The 7,298-nt window shown below is 41.3% G+C and overlaps 1 protein-coding gene across 1 annotated transcript in view; it reads left to right on the top strand.

Annotated features, from left to right (window-relative positions):
- Positions 1–7,298, top strand: part of LOC104168650 (mediator of RNA polymerase II transcription subunit 13-like) — a gene marked incomplete at its 3' end in the record, with an annotated part of 178,025 nt that overhangs the window by 69,342 nt on the left and 101,385 nt on the right.

The raw sequence follows: 7,298 nt of genomic DNA, 5'->3' as shown, positions 1-7,298 counted from the left end.
GAGTTGGCGAAATTTTAGGTAATGCCGTAGACACCTGTATCATCTGAAAGGTTTATTGCCTAACTTCTGTTGCTTTTTGACAGCAAAGGTGTAGAGTGATAGTTGTATCCTGCACATGATTCAAGGCTAGGCTGGATGGGGCTTTGAGCAACCTGGTCTTGTGGAAGGTGTCCCTGCCCGTGGCAGGGGGTTGGAACTGGGTGGGCTTTAAGGTCCTTTCCAACCCAACCATTCTATGATTCTGTGATCTGTTCTGTTGTCTGAACTTGTGTAAATGTTGGATGGCCAATTTGAGTGGAAGGGCTTGGATTTTTTCCATTTCATATGCAATTCAGTAGGTTTGAAAAGGGCGAGATGCTTTACATACCATGTAGATGAGTTACTCATCATTGAAGTGGTAGACTTGGATAGAAGTGCCACAGGACCTGAGAGATGTAGGCCAGTTTTGAGGCTTGTTTTGCTATTTGAACTGGTGAAGGAAATACTTAGAAGTTGAGAAGGAGTGACTGGGTTACCTAGTAGGTTGGGGACCATCACAGTAGCAGAGTGGATTAGCAAAAAAATTCTCTTTATGCAAGTATTGCCTCCACCTTTGGGTGGATCTTTGGTGTCTTGGTGACTGTGATGGCAGGCAATAGGTATATATTGATCCCTGTGTCACCTGAATCGTCTAATTCGTATGTAGTTTATTGCTTGGCAGGTCAGCAGGTCTGAGTAGGCAGAAATGCCTGCTCGTTCTCCAGTTGCTGTGTGTCTTTTGACTTAATTAAATTCACTTTCAGAAAAGCTAAACTGTTTGGGAAAAAGATTAAACAAGACAGTTTGACTAATTGAAAATGAGAGAAATCCTGGATTCTCTTCATTCTAAAGATGTAAATTGACTGTGAACATTGGGTGTGCTTTATACTGTGTTACACTTTTGTCTAAGCTATTCTTTCCTTCCCTCTTTGTTTATGTCTACAGATAAGGTAGACGAAGTTACCATAATCTTAACTACCGTTTTAATAAGGCAAAAGCAGATTTTGATACTGTTTATTCCTGGAGTCCTTGGGGAGAAAAACTTAGAAATATGTGTAGGTAATAATTTTTAAGGGCAATCTGCACCCCTGATTTTTCAGAAATTAAGTATTTGCAATTGCCGTGCTTCTGACGTGTCCCATAGGCAAAAAATATAATTGGTTAGGCAAAAAGTAACTGGAATGAAAGGAAAAGGAGGAGAGTTACACAGGCATTGCTGGGATGGTTAGCCACTGCCTGAATTTAAGGTGAGAATTCAGAAACAGCTGAGATGTTTTCAGCCATGGCAGAAAGGTAAATTACAGAAGTGCTGTTGTATTTGTTGCTGAAGACGTCCCACTGTGCTGGTAACAGTCCAATAAAATTAAAGAGTAGAATTAAATAAGTAATTTATAATCTTTTAGGTGATTCCTATGTAGAGAAACATTCAACAATACTGAATTAAAACACAAATTTATGTGTCTTCTGTTTGTGGCTTGTACAACAGTTGCTTATCCTTAAATATGCTTTCTTAGATGGGTTCTTATTCTTCTCCTGCTTACAAGCCCTTTCATTTTGTTTCTGCAATGAAGATGTAACAATTTATGACATCACATTAATATCCATGGCAACAGACTGTAAAGTGAACAACATATTACATTTGCATTGCAGAATCAGCAGTGAGGGAGACGGCTCCTGTTGAAACATGGATACGTGAAATAACGCCAACAGTGAACACAGGAGATGCCTGTGAAGGGGGATTTTTTTTGTAGACATGTTTCCTCAAATTTTATAAAGCTGATCTTTAAAAGGAGTTCTGAGTACAAAAGAGTCAGAAGTTGCGTCGCTTCTTGAGTCGAGTAGAAAGTCCGTATTTGTTCCTGGGCTGTTCCTCTCAGTGCGTCCTTATCATCAGGGGAATCGTTCCCAGTTGTGTCTTCTGTTTGCAGCAACTCTTGTAGAAGAGACCTTTAGAAAACAGGACTGGCTTTAAATTAATAATTGCTATATATATTTAGCTTTAATGATTCTGAGAAAATGTGCACATTTGATGGTCTAAAGTAGTCTGTAAAATCTTGATGCTGAGTTTGTTGTTGTGCGCAGTTCCAAGGATTCACATATTTCTAGAATGGCTCTGCAGTCTTCAGTGATTTGTTTTTTGCATCCCCAATGCTGTATACCATGTTGTGTCATCTTAATTTCCCCCCTCCCGTAATACCTTCTGTTTATAAATAAATATATTCTTATAAATGAGAGTATGCTGATGTAATAAATTGGGTTTCTGTCCCCATCTGAAAGAGCATCTGTAGCTTTCCCTGCTTGAAAAGGCAGACTGGAGTAGATGGGGATAGGGGTTGTTTTCTGGGAGTGAGTTTTTAGTGTTTTGGGGTTTGGGGCAGTACCCTGCTTGCCCCTCTTGCTTTGGCTGGCCAGCCTTGCCAACAGCCGTGTGCTGTGTTTGCCTGATTGCCATTTTGATGTTTCTGTGAAGGGGAGGGGGAGAATCTGAGCACATCTACATTGATGAATTTTACAGTTGAAGTTCCCTGTGTTGAAAGGTGCTGCCGACATAGCAATTGTCATAGCGAAGCTCCGCGTTACGGAAGAGCTACCCCGGTGTGGCCCAGCCCCTGACCACGGCCGCAGCCTGGCCGAGCGTCAGCTTAAAGACTCAGAACTTCTGAGCCTTCCCAGGAAGGACCAAGTGTGTGAGGCAGTGCTAGTTAAAAAACAAAGATACCTGAGAATACGTAAGTATCTGTTCGACCAGTGGCAGTGACGGACGTAAGGATTTTCGAAGACCTCCTGTAGCCTTTCTCAAGGATCGTCGTGCACCTTTGATACTGGGCACTTCGACTAGGTTGGTGTTCGAGGGAGTTTTTCTGCTTTTAAAGCTGTTTCATACGGAGGGTTTTATTTTAAAAGTAGCAATTAAACTGTTCCTACTCAATCTGCCCTCTTCTAATCTGTTTATTATTGAACGTGGTCTTTTCTGTCGGAAGTTTTATTTTTAGCGTGGGTGCTCCCGTGTCCTTTTCCTGACGTGCGGACCCGCGGAGTGGGGCGGTGGTGTCACGCAGCGCCCTCTGCTGGCGCTCTGGCCGAAAGTGACAAAACCGCCCTTAAAAACGCGCTTGACACGCTGCTGCCCACGTCTCGGAGCGCTTCCTGCGTGGAACTCGGTGCGCGGCGGGGCTGCACAGAAGCTGTTATTTCACTTCGCTTTAAATAGTGGCAAACTACAGTAAACGTTCGCTCGCAGAAGAGCACAAAGTATTTTGGCATGCTGCTTGGGGAGCGCTGAAGTGCGGTGCGGAACAAACAAAAAGACAGAAATATGGTTGTCTTGTCTCTGAAGTCTGTTCTAGCCTTTTGTTCTGTGCCTGCGGCTTTGAAAGTCTGCTGTTCTCTTAAAGACGTGTGTACGAGGGAAGCGGTGTGCACTGTCCCGTTTTTAGAAAGAGACTTCATTTCAGCCGCTTCTGCTGTTCTTAATACCTAAACTTAAGGTGCATTTTAAATTTTCATCAAAAAACAGTAGCAAAACTGAGAGTTTGGAAACGTATCGTTTCTTTTGAAAATACAGTACCTCATTTACAAGCATCAAGTCTGACCACAAACATTTTTGCAATGATGTTAGGTTATTGCTGAAGCCTGACCCTCTGCTTCTAATGTAAAACATTAGGAGCTGAAATTTGTTGCTTAACTTTGCTGGCACATTTTTTTGAGTAGCAGCGTTAAATTTGATTTTGTCTGTTGCCATTACTTTCTGTTTCTACATTTGGTGATTGATGAGTGGGGTTTGGGCTTTTTGAAATTGCTTCAACTCTTGCTTTAGCAAGTTTTTAAGTAAACAAATTGCAAAGTCAATTTTGTAGTTCACTCCTGTGTAAAATATTGTGATGAATTCCAGTAGGGAAGTAGGAAAACAAGTAGTAAAATAAGCTTTAAAAGATTATTTTCAAGTCATGTATAAACTAGAAGCAAATGTGTTTGCGCAACTCTTTTTCTAGTTTTCAAAAAGTAATATGAAGAGGATTCATCTAATATGTTCCACATATCATGGAATTTGTGTTGTAGTCCGTGCTTATAACCTTTAGCTGTTACGTGTTTGTGGTACGTGATGTATGTTTAAAATGGGAGGCTGCTATAAAAATATTTCCTGTATTCCTTAGCTAAATGAAAATCTTGTTGTCTCATGATATAGCGTTACAGGTAAGTTAAGGAAAAGAAAACTTTCTAATGAAAATTGTTATTTCTATAACCATTACCTTGGAAAAGAATAAATAAAGGAAAATAGTAGTCTGAGGGCTCTACGTAATGACACGGTACCAAAAGGAAGTGTGAACTGAGGAAAAAAATAAGCACAATTCTTAATTTTTTATGCAGAAGAGTAAACTCAAATTTAATGGAAAACCAAGTATGTGCTTGCTTAAATAAGCGTACAACCGAGATGGAAATATTAGGAGTTTTTGTTCCACAAAGTACAGGCTAGCTAGGTGGAAGGAAGATGGGTGTGATCATGGAGAGACTGGGCAACACTACATCCTTGAATTTCTCTGTAAATGCATCCTTGGATAGGTTGGAGATCTTGTCTGTCTTACGTTTGTAATCTTAACATATCAATTAAAAACTGTGGCAGCCTGCAAGCATATTGTAAAGCAGCAAATAACCAGGAAAAAAGCTGGCTTTCTTAGAGGTGACAATGTTATTTTTTTTTTCCTGTCTGTAAATGGGCTCGTTGTGTAACGCGAATGCATTAGCTTCCACAAAATGCAAGAAACGAAAGGCAGCAAGAAGCGGTTCCATTGTTACCACTCCAGGCATGTCTAATGAATCGTGTTTCCACGTTCTCTTGGTCACGCTGCAGAGCGCCCTGAGCCAGGGCTAAGCCTCCTGGAAAATGCTCTTTAGGGTGATTGTGGGAAGCGCAGGACGGCCGGCGGCGGGGGGGTGCGGAGGGAAGGCTGCTCAGCCCCCGCTTTCCCCTGCAGCTGCGGGGATTGCTCACCGGGGCTGGCGCAGGAGCGACGGCCAACGGGCTGGGTGGGAGTGGAAGGCTTTTCAGGGGCTTGGCCCGTCAGAATTGCAGCTTGAGATGGAATCGTCTGTCTCAAGCTGTGCAACTTTTTTAAGGCAAACCTGTGTTCGAGAAGAGGGAAGAAAGCATCCCGGTACCGTTTTCCAAAATGATCTATCTGTATTTTAGGAATGACGTCTTGCATACTTTATAAATGAGAAAAGACTTCTGGTTCCTTTTGCTTTCCAAGTATGGATTAATACAAACTTTTTTTTTTTCCCTAAGAATGAGCCTTGTGTTACTCTGGTGATGGCTGAACTTGCTCTGATTGCTCTTTGGAGACTTGCTGCTCTCGTCCATTCGGTTACCTCCAACAGAGCTCCTCGACTGTAGGGATGGGGAAAGGGGCTCAATGTGCTATCAGTGAAAAACAACTTTTATGTTTAGAGAAGAAAAACAAAAGTCCACATTCTCATGGTGTTATCGGTGCAGAGGGGAAGATCTTACTGATGCAGATATAATTCAGTAGTTTTATTTTCTTGGAACCTAGAAAGATCAAAAGGCAGAAGTGGGGGGTTTGCAGCTGCTGTGTGGAACGGGGGTTGCACAGTGAAAATGGGAGGAAAGGAAGAAAACGTGGAAATTCGGAAGGGAAGAGAAGAGAGCAAATCAAGGTTGGAGAGTAGAGATCGTTTCCTGGGATTAGGAAAGCATAGTAATACTTTTAAAAAAATTATTTTCCTTCAAATTTTGGGGGTTACTTTTATGTTCTTCTGAGAAACTATTTTTTAATAGCCATACACCAAAGAGTTGAAGAGAGAAACAGGATGTAATGGAAAGTGAAAAGTTCAGAAATGTGGGAGGAAATGCTGGAAACTCCCAGGAGTGAACTTAAAGTACTTCTTTCTTAGTGGCATCCTTAGCCCTGAACACTTCAGAGGAGGATGGTGAGAATCTCTCCAAACTTTGAGTCCATTTTGACTATGGTCAGATGAATGCTTTTCATCTGTAGGAAATACCTCTGTAAAGAAGTATAAAGTACCTTGGAAACAAAAGTGCTTAACACAAACACGGGGTAGGACAAATGAAACAGTGTCAGTCAGGGATTTGGGGGGAATTTTCTGGACCACGAGAGCAGGTTTCCCACTGTAACCAACTTCCCGCTTTACTTTAGGAAGCAGTGTAAGCCACATTAAAATTGTGCCATATTTATATTCATTTTAGACAGAGCTGGTGATTGTAAAAAGCATTCAAAGCAAAAACCACACAGCAAACTTAACTGTTTTATTTGGAATCTCCTTATATCTCTGAAGCGAGCTAATTTTGCATTCCTACATAGAAAGCAGACTTGAGCTATAATTACACAGAAATGTTTATACTGATTCATAGATAATAATTTTGGTTTTGGAGAAGTTAAATATTACCCCTGGATTTTTGGCATATTTTGAAGTGAAGTTCTAAAGAACCAGAAGAGATTACATACTTTGTGTGACCAGTTTGTTCCTCGTGCGCTTTGAAATGTTGCACAGTTAACCATGATACTGAGAAAGTGTCCCTATAAGGATCTGCATTGTGGTGTGTTTCAAAGGAAAGGCAAACGAGATCGTGCAGGGGTAGAGGGATGTGAGGGTATGGGACAGGAAGAGGGAGAGAATGTCACATTTAGTGTATATTTTATTTAAAAAAATTTTGTACCCACTGGGAGTGAGGAAATGATAAAAGTAACACTTTAAGTAGTGCTAACATAATCTAAGTGCAGCTAGTTACCTACCATCTGTTTTTCAATAAATAGCTGTTATGCTAATTTCTGTTTCAATGCACAACAATTATTGTGGTAGTATTCCTGTGATATTCAACAGCTGTTGCCTTTGAAGGTTTTATTTATCTTTCTGAAGTGCAACAATTTTAGTTTCATAGTCAACTCTGCTTGGAAGTGTTAGTGTTTATACAGAAAATTGTGGTCCATTGAAGTGCAAACTTGGGTCGTGTCTGAACAGCAGTCTTCAGCGACAGTCTAAGGTCGGTATTCCGATTTCCCTGGAAGTGTGGTGCAGAACTCGTGCCGTTAAGGATACCGTGGTAGGCCATCGATTGTAAATGTTTCTGTGCAGGTACAGCGCATATTGGCAGTGCTTCATGTAAGCCGCGTTTGCAAACAGATGAATGCAGGTGGATGGGCCTGGTGAGCGTTTCTTCTGTATTGGTTCTTTGTTGGCTGATGAGTTGACTTGGGAGACAGAGCGCCAAGATGAATTCTCGGTACTGTAAGAGTAAGCAGTAC

Source organism: Cariama cristata, unplaced genomic scaffold, assembly GCF_000690535.1.
Source record: "Cariama cristata isolate BGI_N322 unplaced genomic scaffold, ASM69053v1 scaffold4930, whole genome shotgun sequence".
In the NCBI taxonomy this organism is placed as follows: domain Eukaryota; kingdom Metazoa; phylum Chordata; class Aves; order Cariamiformes; family Cariamidae; genus Cariama; species Cariama cristata.
The sequence above is the reverse complement of the archived record's forward strand: the minus strand, read 5'-3'. Positions and strand labels throughout refer to the sequence as shown.